Source organism: Populus nigra, chromosome 2, assembly GCF_951802175.1.
Source record: "Populus nigra chromosome 2, ddPopNigr1.1, whole genome shotgun sequence".
Classification (NCBI taxonomy): Eukaryota; Viridiplantae; Streptophyta; class Magnoliopsida; order Malpighiales; family Salicaceae; genus Populus; species Populus nigra.
In genome coordinates, this window is record NC_084853.1 from 20,039,922 (window position 1) to 20,054,921 (window position 15,000).

Genomic DNA, 15,000 nt, shown 5'->3' on the forward strand with positions numbered 1-15,000 from the left:
AAGACTGCTGGTTTAGACACTGGGGCAGTGGCAGCCCGCGGGACAGTGTCGGCAGATTCGGCAGCGCAGATTTGTGCGGCTGCAGGTTCGTCGGGGAAAATCGGCAGCGCAGATTTTGCGACGAACATGGGCTGGGCGATGGACTGTCCAGGCCAGGCAGGAAAATTTGTCGAGGGGACACGCTGACGAAACAGCGCTGGTTCAGGCACGGCGGGCAGTGTTGGAATCGGCAGCGCCGACGAAATCGGCAAAGTCGGCAGAATCGGCAGCGCAGATTTTTCGACGAACACGGGCTGGACGGTGGACTGTCCAGGCCAGGCAGGAAAATTCGTCGAGGGGACACGCTGACGAAACAGCGCTGGTTCAGACACGGTGGGCGCAGTGTTGGAATCGGCAGCGCCGAGAAAATCGGCAAAGTCGGCAGAATCGGCAGCAGGTGCTGGCGATGAGTCAGGACGGACTGGATAGTCCAAGGCTCGATGAGAAAGACCGCTGGTTTAGACACTGGGGCAGTGGCAGCCCGCGGGGCAGTGTCGGCAGATTCGGCAGCAGTGTCTGCCGATTCGGCAGCGTTGGCTTGTTGGCGCGGGGGGCCGATTCGAGTGGGGACTTGGGCAGCGGGCAGTGAAAGCAAGAGTTTCCCCGATGCTGCCGGGAAAAACGCTCCCCGGGATGGCCGGGTGAGATGACCCGGCGGCCCGCGACGGGTCATTCAATTCCATGCCCCGTCAACATAACTCCCGATGTACTGTTTGCTTTTTCGGAAGAAGAGATCCATCCCCCCATCCTCGGCCAGCCAAAAACGCTCCAATTAATGGCCGGGTGAGATGACCCGGAGGCCCGCGACGCGTCATTCAAATCACTGCCCTATCGGCTACAACTGCTGATGGGTGGGATTAGAGGCCTGCCATGGTGGTGAGGGGCGGCGAGGACCGTGAAAGCTAGAGTTTTTCAGAGGCTGCCGGGAAAAAGGCCCCTCGGGTGGCGGGGTGCGAGGACCAGGCGCGTCATTCAATTCTCTTCCCTATCAACTTGGCTCCCGTTGGCGGGATTGGAGGCCTACTGTTTGTTACAGGGCTAAAATCGTCAGGGGAAGAGCTGACGAAACAATGCTGGTTTGGATGCAGGGGGTAGTGTTGGAATCGGCAGCGCGGACAAAATCGGCAAAGTCGACAAAAAAGACTGTTGGTCTGGACATCGGGGCAGCGGCAGCCATGCCGACAGGGGGGGAAATCGGCAGCACAGATTTGTGCAGCTGCAGGTTCGTCGGGGAAATCGGCAGCGCAGATTTTTCGATGAACATGGGCTGGAAGATGGACTGTCCAGGCCAGGCAGGGAAATTCGTCAAGGGGACACGCTGACGAAACAGCGCTGGTTCAGGCACGGCGGGCAGTGTTGGAATCGGCAGCGCCGACGAAATCGGCAAAGTCGGCAGAATCGGCAGCGGGTGCTGGCGATGAGTCTGGACGATTTATAGTCCAGGGCTTGATGGAAAAGACTGTTGGTCCAGACAATGGGGCAGTGGCAGCGCGGATTTGTGCAGCTGCAGGTTCGTCGGGGAAAATCGGCAGCGCAGATTTTTCGACGAACAGGGGCTGGGCGCTGGACTGGCCGGGCCAGGCAGGAAAATTCGTCAGGGGGGCACGCTGACGAAAACAGGGGCTGCGGAGTGGAAAATCGGCAGCGCAGATTTTTCGACGAACAGGGGCTGGACCGGCCGGGCCAGGCAGGAAAATTCGTCAGGGGGGCACGCTGACGAAAAGAGGGGCTGCCGCGTGGAAAATCGGCAGCGCAGATTTTTCGACGAACAGGGGCTGGACGCTGGACTGGGCCAGGCAGGAAAATTCGTCAGGGGGCACGCTGACGAAAAGAGGGGCTGCCGCGTGGAAAATCGGCAGCGCAGATTTTTCGACGAACATTCGTCAGGGGGGCACGCTGACGAAAAGAGGGGCTGCCGCGTGGAAAATCGGCAGCGCAGATTTTTCGACGAACATTCGTCAGGGGGGCACGCTGAGGAAAACAGGGGCTGCCGCGTGGAAAATCGGCAGCGCAGATTTTTCGACGAACAGGGGCTGGATGCTGGACCGGCCGGGCCAGGCAGGAAAATTCGTCAGGGGGGCACGCTGACGAAAAGAGGGGCTGCCGCGTGGAAAATCGGCAGCGCAGATTTTTCGACGAACAGGGGCTGGACTGGCCGGGCCAGGCAGGAAAATTCGTCAGGGGGGCACGCTGACGAAAAGAGGGGCTGCCGCGTGGAAAATCGGCAGCGCAGATTTTTCGACGAACAGGGGCTGGACGCTGGACTGGGCCAGGCAGGAAAATTCGTCAGGGGGGCACGCTGACGAAAACAGGGGCTGCCGCGTGGAATGGCAGCCTACACGCAGATGCGAATTCGGCAGCGCACGATGGCTTGAGCAGGTCATGGGTTCGACTTGGCGCGATCTGAAACCTGGACGAGGGACTGTCGACGCTGGACGAGCCAGCGCGGTGGCCTGTCGTGCCCCGTTCAGGGGGGGCCTGCCGCGGAGACAGCCCTCGCGGGCTCGACAGCGCAGGCCAGCGTCCCCGACGTCGCTGGCCGCGGCAGGCGAGCTGCCGGGGTTCCCGCATTCCTACAAGAAAACGTCGTGCTTTCCACATGAAACCAATCCAGTAAAATCAGCCATATTTTTATGAGGCTGCCCACTGAATTTGGGGTCATTCCGGGCCGGTTCCTAGTTTTGCGGATTTACTCGATTTCTAATGGTAGGAAAATTAAAACAAATACTTCCCGACCTCGAAAAATTCTGGGAAAATTAATGAAGGTGGATTGGATTTTTGCCAACCTCTGTGCAAAATTTCAGCTCAAAATACCAAGAAATGAATTTTTTAGAGGGGGGGTGACAGCTGGGACCTAGTAGTGTCTCCCCCTGCCAGAGCTGCAATGACACTTATTGCTCTTTAGGGAGCCACCAGGCCGGCGCCCCTCAAAGACCACACGCGCGCGCGCGCCCGCCCGCGCTGGGCGCTGGGGCGCTGGGGCCTGAGGGCCTGGGGCCCTTGGGGGCCCTTGGGCGCTTGGGCGCGCGCGCGCGGCCCCCGCAGCCCTGCCGCGCTGCGCGACGCGCGGACAGCCCCTGCTGGCTTGCTCTCTCGCCCGCGGGGGGGCTGCCTTCGGGCCCTGGCCCCCCGCGTTCTGGCCTGCCCCCTGCGTGGGAGAGGCTAGGCGCTGCAGGGGCCAGCCCGACGTCGCTGGCCGCGGCAGGCGACAGCCCGACATCGCTGGCCGCGGCAGGCGACAGCCCCTGCTGGCTTGCTCTCTCGCCCGCGGGGGGGCTGCCTTCGGGCCCTGGCCCCCCGCGTTCTGGCCTGCCCCCCGCGTGGGAGAGGCTAGGCGCTGCAGGGGCCAGCCCGACGTCGCTGGCCGCGGCAGGCGACAGCCCCTGCTGGCTTGCTCTCTCGCCCGCGGGGGGGCTGCCTTCGGGCCCTGGCCCCCCGCGCTCTGGCCTGCCCCCCGCGTGGGAGAGGCTAGGCGCTGCAGGGGCCAGCCCGACGTCGCTGGCCGCGGCAGGCGAGCCGCCGGGGTTCCCGCATTCCTACAACAAAACGTCGTGCTTTCCACATGAAATCAATCCAGTAAAATCAGCCATATTTTTATGAGGCTGCCCACTGAATTTGGGGTCATTCCGAGCCGGTTCCTATTTTTTCCGATTTCCTCGATTTTTAATGGTAGGAAAATAAAAAAAAATACTTCCCGACCTCGAAAAATTCTGGAAAAAATACTTCCCGCGGGACAGTGTTGGCAGATTCGGCAGCGCAGATTTGTGCGGCTGCAGGTTCGTCGGGGAAAATCGGCAGCGCAGATTGTCTGACGAGCATGGGCTGGACGCTGGACTGTCCAGGCCAGGCAGGAAAAGTCGTCGAGGGGACACGCTGACGAAACAGCGCTGGTTCAGGCACGGCGGGCAGTGCTGGAATCGGCAGCGCCGACGAAATCGGCAAAGTCGGCAGAATCGGCAGCAGGTGCTGGCGATGAGTCTGGACGGGCTGGATAGTCCAAGGCTCGACGAGAAAGACTGCTGGCTTAGACACTGGGGCAGTGGCAGCCCGCGGGACAGCGTCGGCAGATTCGGCAGCAGTGTCTGTTTCGGCAGCGTTGGCTCGGAATCGGCAGAGCCGGCGAAATCGGCAAAGTCGGCAGCAGGTGCTGACTGTGAGTCTGCACGATTTATGGTCCAGGGCTTGACGGAAAAGACTGTTGGTCCAGACAAGGGGGCAGCGGCAGCCATGCCAACAGGGGGGAATCGGCAGCGCAGATTTTTCGACGAACATGGGCTGGACGCTGGACTGGCCGGGCCATGCAGGAAAATTCATCGAGGGGACACGCTGAAGAAACAGCGCTGGTTTAGACACGGTGGGCGCAGTGTTGGAATCGGCAGCGCCGATGAAACCGGCAAAGTCGGCAGAATTGGCAGCGGGTGCTGGCGATGGGTCTGGACGGGCTGGATAGTCCAAGGCTCGACGAGAAAGACCGCAGGTTGAGACACTGGGGCAGTGGCAGCCCGCGGGACAGTGTTGGCAGATTCGGCAGCGCAGATTTGTGCGGCTGCAGGTTCGTCGGGGAAAATCGGCAGCGCAGATTTTTCGACGAGCATGGGCTGGACGATGGACTGTCCAGGCCAGGCAGGAAAATTTGTCGAGGGGACACGCTGACGAAACAGCGCTGGTTCAGGCACGGCGGGCAGTGTTGGAATCGGCAGCGCCGACGAAATCGGCAAAGTCGGCAGAATCGGCAGCGCAGATTTTTCGACGAACATGGGCTGGACGCTGGACTGGCCGGGCCATGCAGGAAAATTCATCGAGGGGACACGCTGACGAAACAGCGCTGGTTCAGGCACGGCGGGCAGTGGTGGAATCGGCAGCGCCGACGAAATCGGCAAAGTCGGCAGAATCGGCAGCGGGTGCTGGCGATGGGTCTGGACGGGCTGGATAGTCCAAGGCTCGACGAGAAAGACTGCTGGTTTAGACACTGGGGCAGTGGCAGCCCGCGGGACAGTGTCGGCAGATTCGGCAGCGCAGATTTGTGCGGCTGCAGGTTCGTCGGGGAAAATCGGCAGCGCAGATTTTGCGACGAACATGGGCTGGGCGATGGACTGTCCAGGCCAGGCAGGAAAATTTGTCGAGGGGACACGCTGACGAAACAGCGCTGGTTCAGGCACGGCGGGCAGTGTTGGAATCGGCAGCGCCGACGAAATCGGCAAAGTCGGCAGAATCGGCAGCGCAGATTTTTCGACGAACACGGGCTGGACGGTGGACTGTCCAGGCCAGGCAGGAAAATTTGTCGAGGGGACACGCTGACGAAACAGCGCTGGTTCAGGCACGGCGGGCAGTGTTGGAATCGGCAGCGCCGACGAAATCGGCAAAGTCGGCAGAATCGGCAGCGCAGATTTTTCGACGAACATGGGCTGGACGCTGGACTGGCCGGGCCATGCAGGAAAATTCATCGAGGGGACACGCTGACGAAACAGCGCTGGTTCAGGCACGGCGGGCAGTGGTGGAATCGGCAGCGCCGACGAAATCGGCAAAGTCGGCAGAATCGGCAGCGGGTGCTGGCGATGGGTCTGGACGGGCTGGATAGTCCAAGGCTCGACGAGAAAGACTGCTGGTTTAGACACTGGGGCAGTGGCAGCCCGCGGGACAGTGTCGGCAGATTCGGCAGCGCAGATTTGTGCGGCTGCAGGTTCGTCGGGGAAAATCGGCAGCGCAGATTTTGCGACGAACATGGGCTGGGCGATGGACTGTCCAGGCCAGGCAGGAAAATTTGTCGAGGGGACACGCTGACGAAACAGCGCTGGTTCAGGCACGGCGGGCAGTGTTGGAATCGGCAGCGCCGACGAAATCGGCAAAGTCGGCAGAATCGGCAGCGCAGATTTTTCGACGAACACGGGCTGGACGGTGGACTGTCCAGGCCAGGCAGGAAAATTCGTCGAGGGGACACGCTGACGAAACAGCGCTGGTTCAGACACGGTGGGCGCAGTGTTGGAATCGGCAGCGCCGAGAAAATCGGCAAAGTCGGCAGAATCGGCAGCAGGTGCTGGCGATGAGTCAGGACGGACTGGATAGTCCAAGGCTCGATGAGAAAGACCGCTGGTTTAGACACTGGGGCAGTGGCAGCCCGCGGGGCAGTGTCGGCAGATTCGGCAGCAGTGTCTGCCGATTCGGCAGCGTTGGCTTGTTGGCGCGGGGGGCCGATTCGAGTGGGGACTTGGGCAGCGGGCAGTGAAAGCAAGAGTTTCCCCGATGCTGCCGGGAAAAACGCTCCCCGGGATGGCCGGGTGAGATGACCCGGCGGCCCGCGACGGGTCATTCAATTCCATGCCCCGTCAACATAACTCCCGATGTACTGTTTGCTTTTTCGGAAGAAGAGATCCATCCCCCCATCCTCGGCCAGCCAAAAACGCTCCAATTAATGGCCGGGTGAGATGACCCGGAGGCCCGCGACGCGTCATTCAAATCACTGCCCTATCGGCTACAACTGCTGATGGGTGGGATTAGAGGCCTGCCATGGTGGTGAGGGGCGGCGAGGACCGTGAAAGCTAGAGTTTTTCAGAGGCTGCCGGGAAAAAGGCCCCTCGGGTGGCGGGGTGCGAGGACCAGGCGCGTCATTCAATTCTCTTCCCTATCAACTTGGCTCCCGTTGGCGGGATTGGAGGCCTACTGTTTGTTACAGGGCTAAAATCGTCAGGGGAAGAGCTGACGAAACAATGCTGGTTTGGATGCAGGGGGTAGTGTTGGAATCGGCAGCGCGGACAAAATCGGCAAAGTCGACAAAAAAGACTGTTGGTCTGGACATCGGGGCAGCGGCAGCCATGCCGACAGGGGGGGAAATCGGCAGCACAGATTTGTGCAGCTGCAGGTTCGTCGGGGAAATCGGCAGCGCAGATTTTTCGATGAACATGGGCTGGAAGATGGACTGTCCAGGCCAGGCAGGGAAATTCGTCAAGGGGACACGCTGACGAAACAGCGCTGGTTCAGGCACGGCGGGCAGTGTTGGAATCGGCAGCGCCGACGAAATCGGCAAAGTCGGCAGAATCGGCAGCGGGTGCTGGCGATGAGTCTGGACGATTTATAGTCCAGGGCTTGATGGAAAAGACTGTTGGTCCAGACAATGGGGCAGTGGCAGCGCGGATTTGTGCAGCTGCAGGTTCGTCGGGGAAAATCGGCAGCGCAGATTTTTCGACGAACAGGGGCTGGGCGCTGGACTGGCCGGGCCAGGCAGGAAAATTCGTCAGGGGGGCACGCTGACGAAAACAGGGGCTGCGGAGTGGAAAATCGGCAGCGCAGATTTTTCGACGAACAGGGGCTGGACCGGCCGGGCCAGGCAGGAAAATTCGTCAGGGGGGCACGCTGACGAAAAGAGGGGCTGCCGCGTGGAAAATCGGCAGCGCAGATTTTTCGACGAACAGGGGCTGGACGCTGGACTGGGCCAGGCAGGAAAATTCGTCAGGGGGCACGCTGACGAAAAGAGGGGCTGCCGCGTGGAAAATCGGCAGCGCAGATTTTTCGACGAACATTCGTCAGGGGGGCACGCTGACGAAAAGAGGGGCTGCCGCGTGGAAAATCGGCAGCGCAGATTTTTCGACGAACATTCGTCAGGGGGGCACGCTGAGGAAAACAGGGGCTGCCGCGTGGAAAATCGGCAGCGCAGATTTTTCGACGAACAGGGGCTGGATGCTGGACCGGCCGGGCCAGGCAGGAAAATTCGTCAGGGGGGCACGCTGACGAAAAGAGGGGCTGCCGCGTGGAAAATCGGCAGCGCAGATTTTTCGACGAACAGGGGCTGGACTGGCCGGGCCAGGCAGGAAAATTCGTCAGGGGGGCACGCTGACGAAAAGAGGGGCTGCCGCGTGGAAAATCGGCAGCGCAGATTTTTCGACGAACAGGGGCTGGACGCTGGACTGGGCCAGGCAGGAAAATTCGTCAGGGGGGCACGCTGACGAAAACAGGGGCTGCCGCGTGGAATGGCAGCCTACACGCAGATGCGAATTCGGCAGCGCACGATGGCTTGAGCAGGTCATGGGTTCGACTTGGCGCGATCTGAAACCTGGACGAGGGACTGTCGACGCTGGACGAGCCAGCGCGGTGGCCTGTCGTGCCCCGTTCAGGGGGGGCCTGCCGCGGAGACAGCCCTCGCGGGCTCGACAGCGCAGGCCAGCGTCCCCGACGTCGCTGGCCGCGGCAGGCGAGCTGCCGGGGTTCCCGCATTCCTACAAGAAAACGTCGTGCTTTCCACATGAAACCAATCCAGTAAAATCAGCCATATTTTTATGAGGCTGCCCACTGAATTTGGGGTCATTCCGGGCCGGTTCCTAGTTTTGCGGATTTACTCGATTTCTAATGGTAGGAAAATTAAAACAAATACTTCCCGACCTCGAAAAATTCTGGGAAAATTAATGAAGGTGGATTGGATTTTTGCCAACCTCTGTGCAAAATTTCAGCTCAAAATACCAAGAAATGAATTTTTTAGAGGGGGGGTGACAGCTGGGACCTAGTAGTGTCTCCCCCTGCCAGAGCTGCAATGACACTTATTGCTCTTTAGGGAGCCACCAGGCCGGCGCCCCTCAAAGACCACACGCGCGCGCGCGCCCGCCCGCGCTGGGCGCTGGGGCGCTGGGGCCTGAGGGCCTGGGGCCCTTGGGGGCCCTTGGGCGCTTGGGCGCGCGCGCGCGGCCCCCGCAGCCCTGCCGCGCTGCGCGACGCGCGGACAGCCCCTGCTGGCTTGCTCTCTCGCCCGCGGGGGGGCTGCCTTCGGGCCCTGGCCCCCCGCGTTCTGGCCTGCCCCCTGCGTGGGAGAGGCTAGGCGCTGCAGGGGCCAGCCCGACGTCGCTGGCCGCGGCAGGCGACAGCCCGACATCGCTGGCCGCGGCAGGCGACAGCCCCTGCTGGCTTGCTCTCTCGCCCGCGGGGGGGCTGCCTTCGGGCCCTGGCCCCCCGCGTTCTGGCCTGCCCCCCGCGTGGGAGAGGCTAGGCGCTGCAGGGGCCAGCCCGACGTCGCTGGCCGCGGCAGGCGACAGCCCCTGCTGGCTTGCTCTCTCGCCCGCGGGGGGGCTGCCTTCGGGCCCTGGCCCCCCGCGCTCTGGCCTGCCCCCCGCGTGGGAGAGGCTAGGCGCTGCAGGGGCCAGCCCGACGTCGCTGGCCGCGGCAGGCGAGCCGCCGGGGTTCCCGCATTCCTACAACAAAACGTCGTGCTTTCCACATGAAATCAATCCAGTAAAATCAGCCATATTTTTATGAGGCTGCCCACTGAATTTGGGGTCATTCCGAGCCGGTTCCTATTTTTTCCGATTTCCTCGATTTTTAATGGTAGGAAAATAAAAAAAAATACTTCCCGACCTCGAAAAATTCTGGAAAAAATACTTCCCGCGGGACAGTGTTGGCAGATTCGGCAGCGCAGATTTGTGCGGCTGCAGGTTCGTCGGGGAAAATCGGCAGCGCAGATTGTCTGACGAGCATGGGCTGGACGCTGGACTGTCCAGGCCAGGCAGGAAAAGTCGTCGAGGGGACACGCTGACGAAACAGCGCTGGTTCAGGCACGGCGGGCAGTGCTGGAATCGGCAGCGCCGACGAAATCGGCAAAGTCGGCAGAATCGGCAGCAGGTGCTGGCGATGAGTCTGGACGGGCTGGATAGTCCAAGGCTCGACGAGAAAGACTGCTGGCTTAGACACTGGGGCAGTGGCAGCCCGCGGGACAGCGTCGGCAGATTCGGCAGCAGTGTCTGTTTCGGCAGCGTTGGCTCGGAATCGGCAGAGCCGGCGAAATCGGCAAAGTCGGCAGCAGGTGCTGACTGTGAGTCTGCACGATTTATGGTCCAGGGCTTGACGGAAAAGACTGTTGGTCCAGACAAGGGGGCAGCGGCAGCCATGCCAACAGGGGGGAATCGGCAGCGCAGATTTTTCGACGAACATGGGCTGGACGCTGGACTGGCCGGGCCATGCAGGAAAATTCATCGAGGGGACACGCTGAAGAAACAGCGCTGGTTTAGACACGGTGGGCGCAGTGTTGGAATCGGCAGCGCCGATGAAACCGGCAAAGTCGGCAGAATTGGCAGCGGGTGCTGGCGATGGGTCTGGACGGGCTGGATAGTCCAAGGCTCGACGAGAAAGACCGCAGGTTGAGACACTGGGGCAGTGGCAGCCCGCGGGACAGTGTTGGCAGATTCGGCAGCGCAGATTTGTGCGGCTGCAGGTTCGTCGGGGAAAATCGGCAGCGCAGATTTTTCGACGAGCATGGGCTGGACGATGGACTGTCCAGGCCAGGCAGGAAAATTTGTCGAGGGGACACGCTGACGAAACAGCGCTGGTTCAGGCACGGCGGGCAGTGTTGGAATCGGCAGCGCCGACGAAATCGGCAAAGTCGGCAGAATCGGCAGCGCAGATTTTTCGACGAACATGGGCTGGACGCTGGACTGGCCGGGCCATGCAGGAAAATTCATCGAGGGGACACGCTGACGAAACAGCGCTGGTTCAGGCACGGCGGGCAGTGGTGGAATCGGCAGCGCCGACGAAATCGGCAAAGTCGGCAGAATCGGCAGCGGGTGCTGGCGATGGGTCTGGACGGGCTGGATAGTCCAAGGCTCGACGAGAAAGACTGCTGGTTTAGACACTGGGGCAGTGGCAGCCCGCGGGACAGTGTCGGCAGATTCGGCAGCGCAGATTTGTGCGGCTGCAGGTTCGTCGGGGAAAATCGGCAGCGCAGATTTTGCGACGAACATGGGCTGGGCGATGGACTGTCCAGGCCAGGCAGGAAAATTTGTCGAGGGGACACGCTGACGAAACAGCGCTGGTTCAGGCACGGCGGGCAGTGTTGGAATCGGCAGCGCCGACGAAATCGGCAAAGTCGGCAGAATCGGCAGCGCAGATTTTTCGACGAACACGGGCTGGACGGTGGACTGTCCAGGCCAGGCAGGAAAATTTGTCGAGGGGACACGCTGACGAAACAGCGCTGGTTCAGGCACGGCGGGCAGTGTTGGAATCGGCAGCGCCGACGAAATCGGCAAAGTCGGCAGAATCGGCAGCGCAGATTTTTCGACGAACATGGGCTGGACGCTGGACTGGCCGGGCCATGCAGGAAAATTCATCGAGGGGACACGCTGACGAAACAGCGCTGGTTCAGGCACGGCGGGCAGTGGTGGAATCGGCAGCGCCGACGAAATCGGCAAAGTCGGCAGAATCGGCAGCGGGTGCTGGCGATGGGTCTGGACGGGCTGGATAGTCCAAGGCTCGACGAGAAAGACTGCTGGTTTAGACACTGGGGCAGTGGCAGCCCGCGGGACAGTGTCGGCAGATTCGGCAGCGCAGATTTGTGCGGCTGCAGGTTCGTCGGGGAAAATCGGCAGCGCAGATTTTGCGACGAACATGGGCTGGGCGATGGACTGTCCAGGCCAGGCAGGAAAATTTGTCGAGGGGACACGCTGACGAAACAGCGCTGGTTCAGGCACGGCGGGCAGTGTTGGAATCGGCAGCGCCGACGAAATCGGCAAAGTCGGCAGAATCGGCAGCGCAGATTTTTCGACGAACACGGGCTGGACGGTGGACTGTCCAGGCCAGGCAGGAAAATTCGTCGAGGGGACACGCTGACGAAACAGCGCTGGTTCAGACACGGTGGGCGCAGTGTTGGAATCGGCAGCGCCGAGAAAATCGGCAAAGTCGGCAGAATCGGCAGCAGGTGCTGGCGATGAGTCAGGACGGACTGGATAGTCCAAGGCTCGATGAGAAAGACCGCTGGTTTAGACACTGGGGCAGTGGCAGCCCGCGGGGCAGTGTCGGCAGATTCGGCAGCAGTGTCTGCCGATTCGGCAGCGTTGGCTTGTTGGCGCGGGGGGCCGATTCGAGTGGGGACTTGGGCAGCGGGCAGTGAAAGCAAGAGTTTCCCCGATGCTGCCGGGAAAAACGCTCCCCGGGATGGCCGGGTGAGATGACCCGGCGGCCCGCGACGGGTCATTCAATTCCATGCCCCGTCAACATAACTCCCGATGTACTGTTTGCTTTTTCGGAAGAAGAGATCCATCCCCCCATCCTCGGCCAGCCAAAAACGCTCCAATTAATGGCCGGGTGAGATGACCCGGAGGCCCGCGACGCGTCATTCAAATCACTGCCCTATCGGCTACAACTGCTGATGGGTGGGATTAGAGGCCTGCCATGGTGGTGAGGGGCGGCGAGGACCGTGAAAGCTAGAGTTTTTCAGAGGCTGCCGGGAAAAAGGCCCCTCGGGTGGCGGGGTGCGAGGACCAGGCGCGTCATTCAATTCTCTTCCCTATCAACTTGGCTCCCGTTGGCGGGATTGGAGGCCTACTGTTTGTTACAGGGCTAAAATCGTCAGGGGAAGAGCTGACGAAACAATGCTGGTTTGGATGCAGGGGGTAGTGTTGGAATCGGCAGCGCGGACAAAATCGGCAAAGTCGACAAAAAAGACTGTTGGTCTGGACATCGGGGCAGCGGCAGCCATGCCGACAGGGGGGGAAATCGGCAGCACAGATTTGTGCAGCTGCAGGTTCGTCGGGGAAATCGGCAGCGCAGATTTTTCGATGAACATGGGCTGGAAGATGGACTGTCCAGGCCAGGCAGGGAAATTCGTCAAGGGGACACGCTGACGAAACAGCGCTGGTTCAGGCACGGCGGGCAGTGTTGGAATCGGCAGCGCCGACGAAATCGGCAAAGTCGGCAGAATCGGCAGCGGGTGCTGGCGATGAGTCTGGACGATTTATAGTCCAGGGCTTGATGGAAAAGACTGTTGGTCCAGACAATGGGGCAGTGGCAGCGCGGATTTGTGCAGCTGCAGGTTCGTCGGGGAAAATCGGCAGCGCAGATTTTTCGACGAACAGGGGCTGGGCGCTGGACTGGCCGGGCCAGGCAGGAAAATTCGTCAGGGGGGCACGCTGACGAAAACAGGGGCTGCGGAGTGGAAAATCGGCAGCGCAGATTTTTCGACGAACAGGGGCTGGACCGGCCGGGCCAGGCAGGAAAATTCGTCAGGGGGGCACGCTGACGAAAAGAGGGGCTGCCGCGTGGAAAATCGGCAGCGCAGATTTTTCGACGAACAGGGGCTGGACGCTGGACTGGGCCAGGCAGGAAAATTCGTCAGGGGGCACGCTGACGAAAAGAGGGGCTGCCGCGTGGAAAATCGGCAGCGCAGATTTTTCGACGAACATTCGTCAGGGGGGCACGCTGACGAAAAGAGGGGCTGCCGCGTGGAAAATCGGCAGCGCAGATTTTTCGACGAACATTCGTCAGGGGGGCACGCTGAGGAAAACAGGGGCTGCCGCGTGGAAAATCGGCAGCGCAGATTTTTCGACGAACAGGGGCTGGATGCTGGACCGGCCGGGCCAGGCAGGAAAATTCGTCAGGGGGGCACGCTGACGAAAAGAGGGGCTGCCGCGTGGAAAATCGGCAGCGCAGATTTTTCGACGAACAGGGGCTGGACTGGCCGGGCCAGGCAGGAAAATTCGTCAGGGGGGCACGCTGACGAAAAGAGGGGCTGCCGCGTGGAAAATCGGCAGCGCAGATTTTTCGACGAACAGGGGCTGGACGCTGGACTGGGCCAGGCAGGAAAATTCGTCAGGGGGGCACGCTGACGAAAACAGGGGCTGCCGCGTGGAATGGCAGCCTACACGCAGATGCGAATTCGGCAGCGCACGATGGCTTGAGCAGGTCATGGGTTCGACTTGGCGCGATCTGAAACCTGGACGAGGGACTGTCGACGCTGGACGAGCCAGCGCGGTGGCCTGTCGTGCCCCGTTCAGGGGGGGCCTGCCGCGGAGACAGCCCTCGCGGGCTCGACAGCGCAGGCCAGCGTCCCCGACGTCGCTGGCCGCGGCAGGCGAGCTGCCGGGGTTCCCGCATTCCTACAAGAAAACGTCGTGCTTTCCACATGAAACCAATCCAGTAAAATCAGCCATATTTTTATGAGGCTGCCCACTGAATTTGGGGTCATTCCGGGCCGGTTCCTAGTTTTGCGGATTTACTCGATTTCTAATGGTAGGAAAATTAAAACAAATACTTCCCGACCTCGAAAAATTCTGGGAAAATTAATGAAGGTGGATTGGATTTTTGCCAACCTCTGTGCAAAATTTCAGCTCAAAATACCAAGAAATGAATTTTTTAGAGGGGGGGTGACAGCTGGGACCTAGTAGTGTCTCCCCCTGCCAGAGCTGCAATGACACTTATTGCTCTTTAGGGAGCCACCAGGCCGGCGCCCCTCAAAGACCACACGCGCGCGCGCGCCCGCCCGCGCTGGGCGCTGGGGCGCTGGGGCCTGAGGGCCTGGGGCCCTTGGGGGCCCTTGGGCGCTTGGGCGCGCGCGCGCGGCCCCCGCAGCCATGCCGCGCTGCGCGACGCGCGGACAGCCCCTGCTGGCTTGCTCTCTCGCCCGCGGGGGGGCTGCCTTCGGGCCCTGGCCCCCCGCGTTCTGGCCTGCCCCCTGCGTGGGAGAGGCTAGGCGCTGCAGGGGCCAGCCCGACGTCGCTGGCCGCGGCAGGCGACAGCCCGACATCGCTGGCCGCGGCAGGGGCCAGCCCGACGTCGCTGGCCGCGGCAGGCGACAGCCCCTGCTGGCTTGCTCTCTCGCCCGCGGGGGGGCTGCCTTCGGGCCCTGGCCCCCCGCGTTCTGGCCTGCCCCCCGCGTGGGAGAGGCTAGGCGCTGCAGGGGCCAGCCCGACGTCGCTGGCCGCGGCAGGCGACAGCCCCTGCTGGCTTGCTCTCTCGCCCGCGGGGGGGCTGCCTTCGGGCCCTGGCCCCCCGCGCTCTGGCCTGCCCCCCGCGTGGGAGAGGCTAGGCGCTGCAGGGGCCAGCCCGACGTCGCTGGCCGCGGCAGGCGAGCCGCCGGGGTTCCCGCATTCCTACAACAAAACGTCGTGCTTTCCACATGAAATCAATCCAGTAAAATCAGCCATATTTTTATGAGGCTGCCCACTGAATTTGGGGTCATTCCGAGCCGGTTCCTATTTTTTCCGATTTCCTCGATTT